Source organism: Danio rerio, chromosome 12 (genome assembly GCF_049306965.1).
Source record: "Danio rerio strain Tuebingen ecotype United States chromosome 12, GRCz12tu, whole genome shotgun sequence".
Classification (NCBI taxonomy): Eukaryota; Metazoa; Chordata; class Actinopteri; order Cypriniformes; family Danionidae; genus Danio; species Danio rerio.
In genome coordinates, this window is record NC_133187.1 from 41,437,496 (window position 1) to 41,458,033 (window position 20,538).

Here is a 20,538-nt window from a genome sequence, read left to right on the forward strand (position 1 = left end):
TGGACAGTCGGACGGATGGATGAACAGGACAATGAATGAACTATTCAATGGATGGATAGACAGATAGATGGATAGTTGGAGAGAATGACAGACAGATGGATGGATGGATGAATGGATGAATGGAACATTAAATGTATGAATGGAGCAATGGATGAATGGATGAACGGAGCAATGAAAGGAACGATGAATGAATGGATGCATGAACAGAACAATAGCTGGCTGGATGGATGGATGGATGGGTGGATGGACAGACGGACGCATGGATGGAACAATAGATGGATGGATGGACGGATGGTCGGACGGATGGACACAGGGATGGACAAACAGATGAATGGATGGACAGACGGACGGATGGATGAACAGGACAATGGATGAACTGTATAATGGATGGATAGACAGATAGATGGATAGTTGGAGAGAGTGACAGACAGATGGATGGATGGATGAATGGAAAAATGGATGTATAAATGGAACAATGTATGGATGGATGAACAGCAATGAAAGGAATAATGAATGAATATATGTATGAAAGGAACCATGGATGGATGGGATGTATGAACGGAACAATGGATGGACAGATGGACGAATGGGCAGACGGACGAGTGGATGTATGAATGGAAAAATGGATGGATAGATGCATGAACAGAACAAAGAAAGGAACAATGAATAAATAGATGTATGAAAGGATAGATGGATGGATGGATGGATGGATGAACAGAACAACGGATGAATAGAACAATGATGTACGAATGGATGGATTGATGGACAGACAGACAGACAGATTATTGGATGGATGGATGAATGCAACAATGGATGTATGAATGGAGCAATGGATGGATGGATGAACAGAGCAATGAAAGGAACGATAAATGGATAGATGCATAAACGGAACAAGGGATGGATGGATGGATGGATAGACGGATGTATGGACAGATGCATAGATGGAACAATAGATGGATGGATGGATGGACTGATGGTCGTATGGATGGACACACGGATGGAGAGATAGACAAACAGATAAATAAATGGTAAGACGGATGGGTGGATAAACTGGACAATGGATGAACTATACAATGGATGGATAGAAAGATAGATGGATAGTTGGAAAAAATGACAGACGGATGGATCAATGGAGCAATGTATGGATGAATGAACAGAGCAATGAAAGGAACAATAAATGAATATATGTATAAAAGGAACAATGGATGGATGGATGCATGAACGGAACAAAGACGGATGGGATGTATGACCTGAATAATGGATGGATGTTTGAAAGGAGCAGTGGATGGACAGATGGATGAATGGGCAGATGGATGAACAATGCATGAACAGAACAATGGATGAACCATACAATGAATGGATGGACGAATTGATAGATGGACAGAATGACAGACAGATGGACGGACATATGGATGGATGGATGGCTAAACAGAATGATGGATGGACAATTGGATAGATGGATAAACAGCATGATGGAGAGGTGAATGGATGAATGGATGAGTGGATAAACCGGTTAATGCATGAATGAATTTGTGGATGGATCGATGGGTGGATAAACATTTCAGTGAATAGGTGGATAATCAGGTTGATGGAGTGGTGGATGGGAAGATAAACAGAAAGATTGATGGATTTATGGAACAATGGCTATATGATCGATGAATGGGTGAATTGATTTATGAATGAATATTTGTTTTGGAGATGGATAAATGGATGGAAGAACAGAACAATGCATGGATGGATGGATGGACGGATGAATGGATGAACAGAAAGATAGATGGTTGGATGGGTGGGAAAAATGGAATGATGAATGGATAGTTAAAAGAATAGAATGATGGATGGATGGAAAAAAATTACAATTATAAATGGAGGGATAAATGGATGGATGACTACTCAGGATGATGGATAGATGGATGATTGGATGGATGAATGGATTTATGTATAGATAAATAAACTTGAGTATGGATTGATGATTGGATGGTTGGATGGATGGATGGATGGAAGGATGGATGGAACAGTAGATACAGTAGATAGAAGGACTAATCCATGGATAAATACAAACAGGTATTGACACATTTTGCTATGATTGATGAATGTAAAAACATTAGAATGGGTGGTTGGATAAATAAACTGATAGAGTTATAGACCAAAACAATTAATAGATAGATGGGTGGATAGATAAATTAACAAAATATAGATAAAATAATACACTTAAGCAGAAATAGACACTTGATTCAACATGAGCTAAATAAGAAACTTATAAATGGTCCCTGAGCTCATGGACATAATGGCGACTTTAATGTAATTTGGATGAAGTGCCACTCTGTTCTTTCACAAAAGTCCCAGCAGTCTTGCTTTCTCTTGCTTAATAAGAGCTAAAAGCTGAGAAAAGGAAAGTTATTTTAGGATTATTTATGCACGATGAACCCAGAGGGGACCTCAGACCATTCTGTTTTTGCATGTTTGTACGTGTTCCATAATCCTAAACCTAATTAACCCTAACCCTTTACTTTAATGGAACCAAATATGAAAATTCAGTTATTATCTACTCAACCTCATATTCATCCAGACACACACTATATTTATATATTTATACAACAGTTCTGTCTAGTTCTCGAATCTGATTGGCTGATAGACGTGCGATATTCTGCAATATCAGAACTCCTATAGCCTCTTTACCCTTTGTGTATTACTCCGCCCACATACACCCAGCAAAAAGCAGACACTACAGATCTAAAGTTTAAAAGATGCTTTTAACTGTTTTAACAGCTGTTTAACTGTCAGCTTATGATTTGAATCCAAGGCGGAAGAAAGTAGTTCCTCATACAAAAGGGTTTTTAAGACTGTCCATGTTTGATTTAGTTTTTATATACACAATTATGCCATCAAACTGTTGTATAAACGCAATATCACACTCGTAGCAGTGTGATATGGCTGTATATCGGCACTGGTGGGGCACTGAGGCACTCAGCCTGCGGCCTCGTGCCAACGCACGCCTCCCACCAGTGCCGATATACAGCCATATCGCACTGCTACGAGTGTGATATTGCTTTATATATATATATATATATATATATATATATATATATATATATATATATATATATATATATATATATATATATATATATATTTTTTTTTTTTTGCTTTATTGAAGCACATAAGATTATTTTCTGATGCATATTGCCCATATTTTTAATATTCTTATTTTAAATCTACGATCTATTACATGCCATATTTTAAATAATATTACTTAAACTATGGAATATTATCAGTATTAATGGATTATGGAATAATATTGATAAATTGTTTATTGTAAATATTCAGTCCTTTTTGTATAATATAATCATATTTATAATTGTAAAAATATGTATTTTATACCAGTATTTTTTTAAGTAACCACTTGTTTGTTTGTTTATTTATTTATTTATTTATTTATTTATTTATTTACCCATTTTACATAAATATATTATTTAAATTAAAAATATGAATAAATTTAATCAATGCATAAAAATAATATGTAATTTCATTAGTTATTTATTTACTTATTCAATATTTACCTACATAAATAAATTATCTAAAAATAAATACAATTAAAAAATAAAATAATAAGTAAATTCAAAACTTAATGTTTATTTATTTATTTATTTATTTATTTATCTGTTTACTTAATATAAATAAATAAATAAATAAATAAATAAATAAATAAATAAATAAATAAATAAATAAATAAATAAATAAATAAATAAGTAAAACCAAAAAATAAGGTAAATTCAATACTTAATGTTTATTTATTTATTTATTTGATATGCATAAATAAAATAAAATTAAAAAACAATGAAAAATAATATCTATTAATGAAAAAGTAAATTAAATATTTAATGTTTATGTATTTATTTACTTAATATACTTAAATAAATAAATTAATACAAATACACAAATAAATAAATTTGTTTAACACAAAAATAAAAAGTAAATTTGATACTTAATATTTATGTATTTACTTACCTAATATATATATAAAGTTAATTCATTATTTATTTAATTTTTTACCTAATATAGACAACTAAATTAAATTTAAAAAATAAATGAATAAAATCACTATTTAAAACAATAAGCCAATGTAATGAATTTAATACTTTCTATTTACTTATTAACTTAATATACATAAATAAATAAATAAATAAATAATAAATAAAAAACAAATAAAATAAATAAATATTTTTTAATTTATTTAACTAATATACATAAATTAAATACAATTATAAATAAATAAGATCAATAAACAAAAAAATAAGTACATGCAATACTTAATGTTCTTTTATTCATTTATTATTTAATACACATAAATAAATAAACAAAACATAATATATAAATGCAATTATTAAATACAAAATAATAAATAAATAAAATCTATAAAAAAATAAATAACAAGTAAATTCAATACTTAATATTTATTTGTTTGTTTGGAATATTCATTCATTCATTTGGAAAATTTAATTAAGAAGTGTCTTAACCTAAAATGAAGTTTTGAAGTGATTTGACTATTTTTCAAATGATTACATTTGAAATGAACATAGATCCTGTTATATGCTTCTATTCTTTCTTGCTTCAGATCAGCTAGGGAACAGAATGTGTGGAGGCCCACTTTTTATTCCTTCGCCCAATCTGGAATCCACAGGAGGGACATTGCCACTGGAGCAGTAGGGGTGACTTGTGTAAAGCAGGTGAAGGTAACCTGCTATTGGCTCATCCATCTGGAAACACAGCAATTAGTGTTTCTATTGTTGCCTGACATGAGCCTGGTTTTTCAGAGCTGTGAACCACGAAACAGTCAAAACTAGACCACTAGAAAAGCAAACTACTCGCATTAATAAAAAAAATAAACCATTAGAACATGCCGAATCCCGGGCTTTTGAAATAAACTAAAATAAAAAATGCATTGTATTAATCACGCACGCTGGTTTCTTCACAATGTGCAAATTTTCTAGCCAAGCCGTAGAAATGGCTAAAAAGATCAAATCTGGCTGAAGTGTCAGATATCTTCAGCCTGTCCATCCATAACCGTGACATCAGCATTAATGCTTTTTCCTAATAATTAAATGATGTCTGGCCTGCCTAGAAGCGGTTTAACATTCAATTAATTCCTTTCAGAGGCAGTGAGGAAGTCAGAGGAGAGTATCAATTAGTGCTGTTTAATAGGAGGAGAGAATTCAAATTTCCATATATTATGTAGTTGGGCTGTTTAAAGAAGCGGTTCACCGTTTCCATTATTCTCCTTGAACCACGTTTATGTAAACAAAACACAACTTCTCTATGAACTCCCTTACCTCGAGTCTGAGCTATAATTAGGAAATGATAGAATGTACACTTGTTTACCCAGTCTGTCTTAAATTCATAAGACTTGTTTTCTAGACCAGTCTACAGTTGAAGTCAGAATTATTAGCCCTGTTAATTTTTCCCTCAATTTCTGTTTAACAGAGAGCAGATTTTTGACACATTTCTGATCATAATAGTTTTAATAACTCATTTCTGATTGATTTATTTTATCTTTGTTATGATGACAGTAAATTAAATTTTACTATATGATTTTCAAGACACTTCTATATAGCTTAAAGTGACATTTAAAGGCTTAACTAGGTTAATTAGGTTAACTAGGCAGGTTGGGGTAATTAAGTTGTTGTATAACAATGGTTTGTTCTGTAAATTATTGAAAAAAATAGCTTAAAGAGGCTAATCATTTTGACCTTGAAATGGATTTAAAAATATTAAAAACTGCTTTTTGTACATCTGAAATAAAGCTAATAAGACTTTCTCCAGAAGAAAAAAATATTATCAGACATACTGTGAAAATGTCCTTGCTCTGGTAAACATCATAAGGGGAATATTTAAAAAAAGATAAACAAATGTAAAGAGGGGGGTAATAATTCTGACTTTAACACATTTGCATATACAGTACATATACCAATACATGTATTCATACATTTTCCTTAAGTCATTTTTATTTTTCAGGGGTTGCCACAGCAGGATGAACTGCTCACTTCTTTATGCATACTGTTTGTTTTATTAGCAGATGCCTTTTCCAGTCACAACCCAGGACTGGGAAACACCCAAACACTCTTGCATTCACACTCATACACTACAGCCTATTCAGCTTATTCAATTCACCTGTACCTCGTGTCTTTGGACTAGTGGAGGAAACCCAGGCAAATAAGGGGGGAACATACAAACTCCACACAAAAATGCCAACTGAACTGAGGCTTGAACCGTGACTTTCTTGTTGAGAGGCAACATCGCTATATACGAGGCAACATTATATATATATATATATATATATATATATATATATATATATATATATATATATATATATATATATATATATATATATATATATAAAACGTTATTTTTATAATTTATTAATATTATTATTATTATTATTATTAGTAGTAGTAGTATTTTGTATGGGCTGCACAAATCTTCCTGCACACTTCATTCTAGAAGATGACAATTTGCTATGAAAATGCTATCAAAGATCTAACAAATTGCTCAAAATTATTCAGTGACATTATTTGTCTTCTTATTTTCATTACTTGTCTTCTTCTTCTTTTTTTTTTTTTTTTTTTTTTTTTTTTTTTTTTGCATTTGTACCAAAATTACAATGATTTGAGAGAGAAAAAACAAACAAACAAATATTTGAAAAATTCCTCTGGCTGTCTTAAAGGTCCATGCCAAGTCTTTGTTGTGTTAAGAGTTCCTGTTCTTGCTTTTATGATTATTCTTTGTGATCAATATGATCAGAGGCAGAGATACATAAATTAATAAAGAAACAAGCTAACATGAAATACAAGAAAATAAAGTAAAGCATGGCATCAGGCCCATGATGCAACAAGAAAGCAACTGAGACAGTCTATTTATGTGCTGGAGCACCTTTGTGGTTACAGAGAGTTCATCGAATGAAATTTGAGAAAGTTTAAACGACCTGATTGTCATTGGTGCGCCTGATGAAAGACCTTTTTCTGTTCAAATCATAAAGTTTAAAGTCTTATCATTACTTTTCATTTTTTTCTTCACCTTGAAACTCTGTCTTGTTCTTCAGTAAATTAGGAACCCGCAAACTAAATGTAATCTCAGAAGATAAACAAAAAAAAGTTAATAAGTAAATTCCAAGTTTAATTTTTTATTGCAGGGTAACTTCAGTCTAACTTTAGGCGAGTTAAAAGATACATTTGGTGGGGATTTGTAAACAAAGGGTTGTGTATACACTTGAAGGAAGTCCCAGAAAAGGGCAAGGTTTGTAAAAGAGGGTGTGTTTAATCCAGTGTATAAATCTCAAGGTAGTTACAGAACAGGGTGTGGTTTGAATAAAATTTAGTGAATAAAACTGAAGAGAGTTCCAGAAAAGAGTGAGAATTTTAAAAGGGGGTGTGTATAATTTAGTTAATAAGTAATAAGTAATAATAATAATAATAATAATAATAATAATAATAATAATAATAATAATAAAATTAGAATATGGCTGTTTAAAAAAAAGGTTTGTGTCTAGAGGATGAAAAAGCAGCAAAACATGAGTCAGGTAGTTCAGTTTAAACAAAGTTACAGATTTGGGTGGAGATTGTTTAGGTGTCTAATGTTTTTTTTTAGAAATCATAAGAAATCTGAAGAACATTGTGGAGTCTAATAATATGGGTGTGTCTGACCTAGTCTAATCAGCATAATGCTGCAGTCACACTAGAGCTTGAACTTGCACAATTCTGTCCTACGGCACTGGGAAAAGGGGAGGGATTAAACAAGATGATGTGACATTTAAAAAAGTGAGCGATTGGTTCATGTTTTAAATTTCTGTCCAGAGAGGTCATGTTTTGACTCTCGATTTGTCTTACGCAATCAAGTGATGCGATTTTGCAGGTTAGAGTTTACCAAGCTTGAACTTTGCACCGCAGCGAAATGCGAAACTTGCTGCACAACCTGGCATTTCTGGTCTGATGCATACGTAAAGCACATTTTCAAAGTTGAACATCTAACTTTAGCATCGTTTTTCAGATAAACAAGAATGTTCACTTGGCATGTTCCTTAAATATCTGAAAACATGTTAGGGTATTTTTATGCTTTAGAATAATCAAAAACTTACATACAGCAGCTTTCATTGATTTGTGATGTGACAACATGAAGGAATTGTGTTTAATGCAGCATTTTTTTTAACAGTATACAATGTAAAATCAAGCAATGCAATTAATCAAATTAAATTTGTTCATAAGACATACATTTCTTTTAAATGAAAGTTCATTGCATTAAATAGAAACAAGTTACAGTACATGAACACATGAACTTAAACTGAATTAGTTCACTCAACCATGCAGATTTCACTTTCACATGTGTTAAACTGAAAAACTAAAAAAAAAAATGTTAAAATGTACAAATATTAAGCATTAGTGTGTATTTTTGCGCTTGATTTAAACAGATTTCTATAAAAATAAAATTGTAAAACTTAAAATACAGTTTGAGTCAAATCCACAAAACTTAAATAATAGTAAATGTGGCTTTATGTGAAGTAAGGAATAGTTTAGTAAGGAATATTTGAGTTACACTCAAATTATGTTTGCTGTTTGTTAAAACTACTTATTTAAAATCAGCTGAAACAACATAATTATTGAGTTTTTGACTAATTGTTTTATGTTTAATCAACTAACATTTATAAAAACTAATAATTTAACTTAATTATTTTATGTTGTCTAAACAGAAACTGATCGTGTAGAACCCAGCATTTGTTTTACAACATAAAAAGAAATAAATACTTAATATATACACAATAATCATAACCAATAACATATTTTAAAAATAATAATAAAAAAAGGCATTATTAAGCTAAATTATTAATATTAATTGGATTTAGGCAATGTATTTGATCAATTTAGTAAACTTAAATTTATATTTAGAGTGTAGTCTACACTGTAAAAAATAATATCCTATATGTACTTAATAAAATTGAGGTAACAGATTACAAGCAATATTTTTATTTAATTCAACAAATATGGATTGAGTTTCGGTTAATTAAATTGTCTTATTTAAAATTAGTCATTTAAAATAAGTAACTGCGAACAGAACTTCAAATAATTAGCAAATTTTAACCAAAATTATTAGTTTAATTATTGATCGGTGTAACAGAAACTGATTGTGAATTTGAAAATGCTCATTTTAATCAAGTTGGACTTAATCAATTTTCTCTTCTTTAAATTATTCAAAAATAATATCTAAATTCTTATGATAAAATTTATTTGATTTTATTACATACATTTAAAAAATGGCCTATAAACAGGAAATTAATTTTATTAAATGAAGTGTACATATAAAATTTAATAAAATATACAAGGCCACAAAATGATTTTTTTTACAGTGTACAAATTTGCCATATAATTTGCCATTTATTAATTAATTTGTTTGTTGCTGTTTCAGCTTTATCTCAGTAGTAAAACAGCAGGTCCCATGTTCTCCATTGTCACAGAAACCATTTTGTAGCTGTACTGAGACATATTTCAGGAGCTTGCTTTTACTGACACTGAGTAAATGTCCGTCACTGAAAGTCTTTGGATTCAGGACATATTTATCTATTTCACAGTGGAAACAATGTGACAAGAGCAGGTTAGCAATTTGAAATTTGCTAGAGCTGCATGTGAAATGTAATCAGTCAGCATTTACAGAGTAATGTGGCATGGCCGTCACGCTAACATTGGCTTTTCCCCTCCGTCTCTGTTTTCCTCAGAGGATACGCCGTGAATACGTTTCTCTAAAAGAGGATGTTGACATGCATCACGCGAACAGTGTCAGAATGATCACCGCTCAGGTTCCGCAAAGCAGGCTGGGAGTTATTTGCAGTTTATGCACTTTTGCCTTTTTTTTGTCATCACAATGTGATAATTAGACGATAAATCCCTCGGCTGCAATATTTGAAGCTCTTGGAATAAAGAATAGTCCACGTTCAAAAGGAGCACTGACTAGCATATTTAAGGTTTCGAAAGAAAGGTCGAAAGCAGAGAGATAGAGGTAGAACGAGAATCCAAATGAGCAGCTCCACGCTTAAACTTCTCAGACGTTAAAGGGTCATTTTAAAACTTCCTTGATACTTGACTTTTGTTCTTTTTTATTATTATTAAATTTCACGAATGAGGCAAGAGTTGTAACAGGTTGCAATACGCATCAGTGACAAATGATAAAGATTTCACAAAACCAAAAAAGTAACCCTGATCACATATGGAACTTCACAGAGAGTCCAACAAAATGTACATGTGATGAAATGGTGACTCAAAAATTAATATATATGGTGGTGTTTGGTTTTAGTATGGTTTGAATTAGGGAGTAGGAATTATTCCATGGAGATTTAAAGGAATGTTCAAAAGCGAGATATATATTGTTTACAATCACATTAAACATCCAAAAATGAGTAAATGTTGCTTTACATCAGAAGTTTTCTAATATTAAACTACTTGTTCATGGATTTTATGGGTGAACATCTGACCTTAATATATGGAAGTCACCAAACACAAACACCAAAGCAAATAGTCAGACTTTTAATTGAAGCTTAGCCATATATAAATCCGATTGAGCTTGCATTTCACTTGCTGAAGACAAAACTGAAGGGAAAATGCCCCAAGAACAAGCAAGAACTGAAGACAGTTGCTTTAGAGGACTGGCAGAGCACCACCAGGAATGAAACCCAGCTTTAGATGATGTCTATGCGTTCCAGACTACAGGCTGTTATTGAATGCAAAAGATTTGCAACCAAGTATTAAAAAGTGAAAGTTTGTTTTATGGATCTAATGCTGTCTAATTACTTTTGGACCCTTAACAAGTGAGACACATATGCAAACTGTTGTAAATCCTACAGCGTTCACCTGATTTGGAGGTAAATACGCTCAAATTAAAGCTGACAGTCTGCAGTAAAACACATCTAGTTTGTTTCATTTCAAATCCATTGTGTTGGTGTATTGAGCCAAAAATGCTAGAATTGTGTCAATGTCCAAATATTTATGGACCTAACTGTATATGCATGTATGTATGTACTGTATGCATGTATGTATGTATGTATGTATGTGGCCTCATAGCAATAAGGTCACTTTGTGGAATTTGCATGTTCTCCCCATGTTTGTGTGGCTAAATTGACTGCAGTATATGTGTGTGAATCTGATGGGTGTTTCCCAGTGCTGAATTGCAGCTGGAAGGGCATCTGCTGTGTAAAACATATGCCAGAATAGTAAGCGGATCATTACACTGTAGTGACCCCTGATAAAAAAAAGGGACTAAGCCGAAGAAAAATGAATAAATAAATGTATGATTACATAGATCCAACTATGCATCCATCCATCCATTTTTTATCCATCCATCCATCCAACTATTCATTCATCCATACATACATCCAACTATGCATCCATCCATCCATCCATCCATCCATCCATCCATCCATCCATCCATCCACCTATTTGATGTATCCATAGATCCAACTATGCATCCATCCATCCATTTTTTATCCATCCATCCAACTATTCATTCATCCATACATACGTCCATCTATGCATCCATCCATCCAGTCATCCATCCACCTATTTATGTATCCATAGATCCAACTACGCATCCATGCATCCATCCATCCATTTTTACCCATCCATCCAACTATTCATTCATCCATCCATACATCCAACTATGCATCCATGCATTCATCCATCCATCTTTCCATCCATGCATTCATCCATTCACTTATTTATGTATCCATAGATCCAACTATGCATCCATGCATCCATCCATCCATCCATCCATCCATCCATCCATCTTTTTATCCATCCATGTAACTATTCATTCATCCATCCATACATCCAACTATGCATCCATGCATTCATCCATCCATCCATGCATCCATCCATCCATCCATCTATTTATGTATCCATAGATCCAACTATTCATTCATCCATCCATCCAACTATGCATCCATCCATCCATACATCCATCAATAGATACACCCCTTATTCTTCTGTAACATGCAGAGTTCCTTTGTAGCTGCATTGAAATCACAGTTTGAAAGTTCAAACCATTCATCACCACAGTAGACCCCCATATCGAGAAATACCCAAAACGTTTTCTTCAAATGACCAAAAAAAAAAAAAAAAAAAAAACTCAAATACTTTTAACAGAATAAACAAAACCTGAACATCTTGGATAACAAGGGGTTGAGCAACTGATCAGGATTTATTTATTTTTTTAGATCTGGAAGTGAACCACACTCAAAAAAAAATGATGTTGAAATGAACTGAAACACAGGTCTTCAGGATTTTTGGAGACAGCTTAACTGTTTTAAGTTCAGTCCACTTAAATTTGTCAAAACTGATAAGTTAACTTAATTCTTTAATGTTGTCCAAACAGAAATAAACTGTGTGTGTCTTTTTCACAGTGTAAACCTTTAAGGAAGATCTTATAGTTCCACCCCGAATGTTGGTGAAGTCTAATCATGCCGCCAGTCCTCGGGTCCAAATGTGTGCACACTTAATGAGAGCCACTCGGCTGTGCTACTCAAATATTTGAACTAACCTTTAATCCTGGTAAGACAGGTGTTATCTTCACATTACTGGAACATTGCAACACACTTCTGAAGAGTCATATGCTTGAAGACTGTGTGAAAGCCACTACGGCTTGAAGAACACAGGAAACTGCGCTTGTGATTAATATCGCCTTAATTAAAATTAACTCGCAGTCACTGAATCAGAATGCAAGCGAACAGACCTTGAAGTGAGAAAGAGCAGCACAGATGGAGAGAAGAGGAAAAGAAAAGAAGAAAAGCATAAGATGGTGTCTTGCTGGCCTGCTACAGACAGCCGGCGTTCTGTCATTTCTCCAGCCAACTTGCTGATTTCATCATAGGCCGTGACATGTGAGGGGGTTTTAAGAAGCGATGCTTAGACGGCGATATTGAAATTCTCTCCTTGTGTCTCGTTATTCACTAATTTGGTTTGGCTCACATAAGCGGTAATGGCGAGGAACCCAGGGCCAGCAGCTGTTGAAAGCAGTTGTTTAATGCTCACCTAACTGCATTACTGCAAAATAGATACACGGATATTTGCGTTCTACAGCTGTTGTGTTACGACTGATTTGGTGGAGTGTGTTTTTTTAAGTTAGGACATGGCTAGTGAATTTAAATGAGACTCATGGTATAGCATTTGCATTACTGCCAATAAGCAACTGTCCTTGAGAAAAAGCTTGTCAGAAACTATGAAGAACTCATATGAAACTGTTATAATTGCCTCCTGGAGGACACAAACAATTAACAATAGGATGATGTCCCAAATTATATATAGTAACACAAATGGTACAGTAAAATGTTGCATAGATGCATAAATTAAAGTTTTAATAAAATGAAGCAAATGAAGGGCAATACAGCAGGGAAAATAAGCATTGAAGATATTTTTTTTTTTTCCTGGAAATAATATTTCTAAAGGAGCTGTTGACATGGAACTGAACCAGATTTTGGTAAAAAAAAAAACCAAACAATACAAACATAAAACAAAATAAAACAAGTGTAATAACAAATGACACAAGAAGAAAGCCCTGAACTACTAAAACCTATTTGTTACTTTATACGGTATAAAGGCTCTTTTCGTGATGCAGCTCTACGGGTCATGACACTTTCGAATCAGGTCTACCTCAGAAGTTTTTCAAAAGATGCATCATGATGGGGGTGGAGCTCCATGAGCAAAGGGCAGGAGTGGGCGGGGCCAGCAGGTGAGAAGGAGGGGAGCAAATAACTGTTTTCAGTTATCTCACAAAATGAGACACAAACCGTGAGGAGACGCATGATTTAATAGTATACAAAGTTAAAATACAAAAAAATAAACAGTTATTTAATGCCCTGCTACATTTGTTATTCGTAATTTCATATACAGATAACCACAATTTATATTAAGACAATCGTATTGATATAAACACTATAAATGAGGACTTCTCCCTCAATCCCTGGGTCTGAATGCAGCCTCAGTGCAGCAGGTCTCTTGCCCTGTCTATTCTAACCATTAACTCTGTTGGCAATCTAGAGGATTTAGGCAAACACAACAGCAGGGCGATGTGTCTAAATGTGAACCAACTCCTGATAAAATTGATAGAATCTGTGAACATTTTTCTGTTATTTATGTGCTTAATTTTATACAAAATATGTGAACTTATGTGGGATGAATTTGAGAGTATAGGAACTAAAAACTTAACACATGAAATAAAATATTAACAGCCTTTTAACATTCAATTAAGAATTACATTGGAAATCCACTCAGAACCATTTGAAAAGTCTGTCATATTATATCTAAAGACAGAAACTGTATTGCACAAACCATATAACAACTTACACATTATTCAGTAATATAACTGTAATGAATACAAAAACTGCATAAATACATATTTACATTAAACAAATAGATTGATGGACTCAAAAAACTGCTGATATCTGGTGATTTTTGAGTGTGCGGAATTCATGCATCTTGAAAGAAAAAAAAAAAGATGTATAAATATCCCTTTAACTGCCTCTCTACCAAACGGTTGACCATATTTTTACTGTTTTAAATAATGACTGTTAAAGTAGTTTAAATAATGATTCACACTACACAGCATTGTTGGTTTACAAAAAAATAAAAATAAAAATAAATAATAATAATCCTGTTGCACTACTACAATTAATTTTGGTTTTATTGTAAAAAGAAAAAAAAAACCTTAAATGACAATCTGAAATATTTTATGGCATATTTTAAAAAATAAAGGTGATTTAGAATTTAATAAATGTTTTATTTTAAATATATTTTTAAATAAATTGGTTTTTATACTTTATATTTATATATTTTTTAAAGTTCATGTACTAATCCCGGTACGTTTACCATAAACTGACTTATCCATTTGGTAGAAGTTAATATTTTATAAATTATGGTATGTGTTGAAAAAAAAATAATACATTGAGTGTGTTAACTATTGACCTTAGGAGTTAAGAAATGCTATCCATCATTTTTTTTATTGGTTGGGTAGTTAAATGGATATAGAATATTTATTCGTTCATTCATTCATTTTCTTTTCGGCTTTTCAAGTCGCAACACTGGGAAACACCCATAGACTTTTGAATTCACAAACATGCACTATGCCACTTTAGTTAATTCAATTCACCTATATCACATGTCTTTGGACTGTGGGGGAAACTGGAGCACCCGGAGGAAACCTACACCAACACGGGGAGAACATGCAAACTCCACACAGAAACCCCAACGGACCCAGTCAGGGCTCGAACCAGCGACCTTCTTGCCGTGAGGCAATCGTGCAACCCACTGTGCCACTGTGAGGCCCGGATAGAGAATAGAATTTAAAAATATATATATTTTTATTTTATTTTTTGCATATAAGAAACACACTTTAAAACATGGAATACTGTATATTTATATCTTTTCCAAACCCAATACATACAAAAATATGATTACGTGACAAAGTTTTGAATACACACATATAAACAGTCAAGCCCGAAATTATTCATACCATTGGAGTATAAAAACTGGGTATTGACTTTGTATAAAATCAAAGAAACACTTTTCTGGAATATTGAGACTGTATATTTTTATACAAATGAAATCGATATTAATATTAATTAGTCTAACATCCAGATGGGCAAAAGCAACATGCCACCCTCATCACTTGTGTTTAAAATTCAAAAATCACACTTGCATGATACTGTTAAGGACATGAATAAGCTCAATTTTAATTAGAAGATTAAATCACCATGCAAAGCAAGACAGGCAGAATTACACCATTACAAAACAATACTACTAATAAATAAAGAGATAGACAAAGGAGGCCACAGACAGCTCATGCAAGAGTCATTTTTTCCCCATTGTTTCACGGCTCAATACAAAAGCTCAAATATTTAAGTTTATCGGATTCCTATCAGCTGAAATAAATGGGAAGCGATGGCGGCATGAAGGTGGTTTGTTTAGGATGTGGTCTCTTCTCTCCAGTGCTGATCAGAACTCGGGTAATAACACGACAGCCGGAGACACAAGCTGAATTGAAATCGTGCCTCAACCCCTTTTTGATCTCCTCCTTCATAAAACTTTCAGACGTCTTTCTTTAAAGCTCGGCAGAAGCTGCTCTTTCGTACCTTCACACCAGTCGGAGAGTTGTCAGCTCCATGTCTGCTCATGTACAGGTACATAAATATGGTTTACTGCCTCATTTATTGTGATGTACCTCAGAAATTACAGCTTGCACATTACAATGGAGAACAAGAAGTCAACATTTGGCCCTGCTTAATGAGGGATAAGCTATTGTTTGCTAATGTAATGAATTGGATGAGGGCCAACTGTGGGATGAATGACTGGCGTCTTGGTGGCTATAATCTTGCAGGATTAAGACAAACCTGTCAACTGATATAAGGAGTGTTCTAATGTATATTACGTGAACTAAACAGCAAAGGTATTGACCTGGAGAAGTGATAAGAATCATGTTGAAAGTGTGAATAGAGATATGAAGTTTTAGATGGGAATCATTGGAGTTTGTTAAAATACATTTAGTATTATGATACTTCACCCAGTTGTTTGTTACATTTACTAGCTGTCTTAAAATTTTTAAGTGAAACTAGTTACAATAGTTACACAAACAACAACATTTTGTTTTTCTTGTGTGTTGACTAATTAAACTTACTTTGATATTTGTAAAACCGTTTGTAAACTTTTTCTACTATTTTTCATGTAAATAAGAAAAGACAAGAAAGAAAGAGGGTACAATTTTTTTAAATAAATGAAAAAGTAAATAATGAATAAAAAATGTATTCATAAAAACTAAATAATAGTAATGAAAATTTTAGTTAGAAATGCACTAGCAATGTCTGGTTGCAACTGTTTTCTACTAAATTTTAGTGTGGATGGAGATCTGGAGTTTAAGATGAGAATCACTGGAATTTGTTAGGATACATTTATTAATATACATTTTTTCTTTCCCATTGTTATTTTTGACATTTAATAGCTGACTTAAATTTTTGGGTGAAAATAGTTGCAATAATTACAAAAACAACAACATTTTTTATTTTTTTTGTTTGTGTTGATAAATTCAAAATACTTAATGTTTGTAAAATTGTTTGTAAAATTTTCTACTTTTTATGTTAATAAGAATAGACACCCAGAAAGAAAGAAAGAAAGAAAGAAAGAAAGAAAGAAGAGACTGTAAATAATAGAGTAAAAGGAGAATATACAAACATAATTTATTTGTTTTTCTTTTTAAATGATGAATTTGCTTGACATGACTCTAATTTATTTATTTATTTATTATAGGTTTCAGATACATTTACGATTATAAGAATAATTTAACATTTTACATGAAACGTCTACTTATTTCAGTTTTATTTATAGTCTTAATGAAATTTACTAGCAACGTGTGGTTGCAGATTTGGAGTTTAAGATGGGAATCATTGGAATTTGTTACAATAAAGTTATTAATATGGTACTTTTTTCTTTCCCCCCGTTGTTCATGACATTTACTAGCTGACTTTATTTTTTTTTGGTGAAAGTAGTAACAAAAACACCTTTTTTTTTTTCTTTTGTTTCGATCAATTGGAAATACTTTGAATTTTGAGAAACTGTTTGTAGAATGTTCTACTATTTTTTTTTTTTATTTAAATAAGACAAGACACCAAGAATAAAACAAAAATAAATTAAATTAATTAAAATAAAATAAAGTGCCTGTAAATAATAAAATAACGAGAATATACAAATATTAAACAATATATTTTACAAAGTATTTGGTTTTTAAAATGATGATTATGCCTGACATGACTCTAATTTATTTATTTTAATTTTTAATTATTTTTTTATTTATCATAACTTTCAGACACATGTAAGATTATAATGCCACTTTATTGTAACATTTTAAAAGAAAGTTCTACTTATTTCAGTTTTATTCATTGTCTTATTGCTGGTTCTCAGCAATGTACTAGCAATGTCTGGTTGCAAATGTTTTTACTAAATTTTAATGTTGATGTATATCTGGAGTTAAAAATGAGAATCACTGGAATTTGTTAGGATACAGTTTTTAATATGGTACTTTTTTCCCCATAGCTGTTCGTGACATTTAATAGCTGACTTAATTTTTTTTGGTGAAAAGAGTTGCAATAGTTACAAAAACAACAAAAAAATTTTCTTTGTGTTGTTAAATTGAGAATACTTAAAGTTTTTGCAAAATTGTTTGTAAAATATTGTACTATTTTTATGCAAATAAGAATAGACACCCATACAAACTACTGAATAAATAAACAAAAAGGAAGAGTCACAAAAAGAAAGAAATATGCCTGACAACGATGATGTTATATAAACGCAATATATAATGATTATGCCTGTCATGACATTTTCAAATTGAGCTTTTTTTAATTATATGTTTTATGCATGCATTTATTTATTCTCATTATCACACCTTTCAGAAACATTTATGATTATTAAATTAAGTACTTGTAATATATTTAACAAGAACATTCCACTTCAGGTTTTAAGTCATTACTACAAAATGAGATTTTGTTTTATTTATCGTGTTATTGTTATTACCCTGCAGCTCAAGACCGGTTACAAACTGAAACTAAGCAGGGCTGAGCCTGGTCTTTATCTGGATGAGAGACCACATGGGAAAACTAGGTTGTTGTTGGAGGTGGTGTTAGAGAGGCCAGCAGGGGGCACTCAACCTGCAACCTGTGTGAGTCCTTATGCCTTAGTATAGTGAAGGGGACACTATACTGTCAGTGTGCACTGTCTTTCAGATAAAACGTTAAACTGAGTCCTGGCTCTCTGTGGTCATTAAAAATCCCATGACACTTAAAGAGTAGGGGTGCAAGCCCAGTGTCCTGGCCAAGTTCCCTCTCTCGGTCCTTTCTGATCATAGCCTACCAATCATACCCATCCACTGTATTGGCTGTGTCACTGTCTCTCCACTCCCACTATAGCTGGTGTGTGGTGAGCGCACTGGCAGTGTTATGTTGTGGCTTTCATCGAATCATCCAACTGAATGCTGCACACTGGTGGTGTGGAGAGACCCCAAACATGATTGTGAAGCGCTTTGGGTGTATGACCATACATGATAAATGCACTGTATAAATACACATTACATTACATTATGGTTCTCTGCAACTCTTTTGTCTGTTTGCAAATGGTTTCTACAAAATGTTAGCACTATCATCACAGTATAACCTGTAAAACTTGTGACTATTTCACTCTAGCTAGATTGCAATCCCAAGATAAACACAAATAAACTGAAAAGATTCCAGCATCTTAACACAGACTATTTATTTATGACGAGGCACTTTTAAATGCAATGTGCTGAACTTCGGTCAAGCCAGTCGTGATGAAAGAGTCTGCATGTTTATTATGATAATCACGGTAATCTGCATAGCATGCAAACAGATTCAAAGATGCTTTTACATAGTCTGAATGATTAAAATGTAAATCTGAAATCAGCACCACAATAACAAATAATCGTGGAACTAAGTGAGACAAAGACATCAATAAAACGAAGAGTCACATTTTGTTGATCTAAATGTCCTGGAACAAAACTCCAGAATATATTTCAGAAATTGATTTTGTTCCATGAAATATGGAAACTTTGGCAAATTCAGCGTCTCCATCTGACAGAGGATTTGAGCGGATACAGTTCATGCTGCTGCATCATAAATGCCCTTTTCATGCTCATTACAATTGAATGATAAATGTAGTAAGACTGGGAGAGTTTAAGCATTTTTCAAAGGATGCAAAAATAAAAATAAAACAAAAGAATTAATAACGTTTATATATATATATATATATATATATATATATATATATATATATATATATATATATATATATATATATATATATATATATATATATATATATCTACAGTTGTAATCAGATTTGTTAGCCCTCCTGAATTATTAGCTCTCTTGTATATTTTCTATTGAATGGAAATAATATTTTTTCAACACATTTCTAAACATAATAGTTTTAATAACTTGTTTATAACTATATATTTTAAATACCATACCATAAAGCAGTGCTGAGGCTACATAAGGGCCAGAGTGGCAATGGCCCACTCAAACTAAAGGCTGGCCCACCCAAACAAAGATATTTTTATTATGGAAAATCCTATATAGAAAGCATGTAATAAATGCTGGGAGAATTATGAATTCATTTTATTATTGATAATTAACAGCATCCTTTAGTCATTAGCTATGTTTCCATCCAAAAAATGCTAATTAAATATCACTAAAGACAAGACGTGCGGATAAAGCAGCAGTTCCATCCAATGAGTCAAGGAAAACAAAATCATCACTTCCTGATTAACTGGCGCCAAATACCAAAAGTGAAAACAGAATTGGCTTCAGTAAGAGAAGCTGCGTGAATCTTTTCTTTATTTACTATATGACTTGAACCACAGAAGACAATGCCAACACGCAATGAATCTGTTTGAACTATTACTGGTATGCAGGGGCGGACTAGGACAAAACAATAAAAATAAAAATCAGCA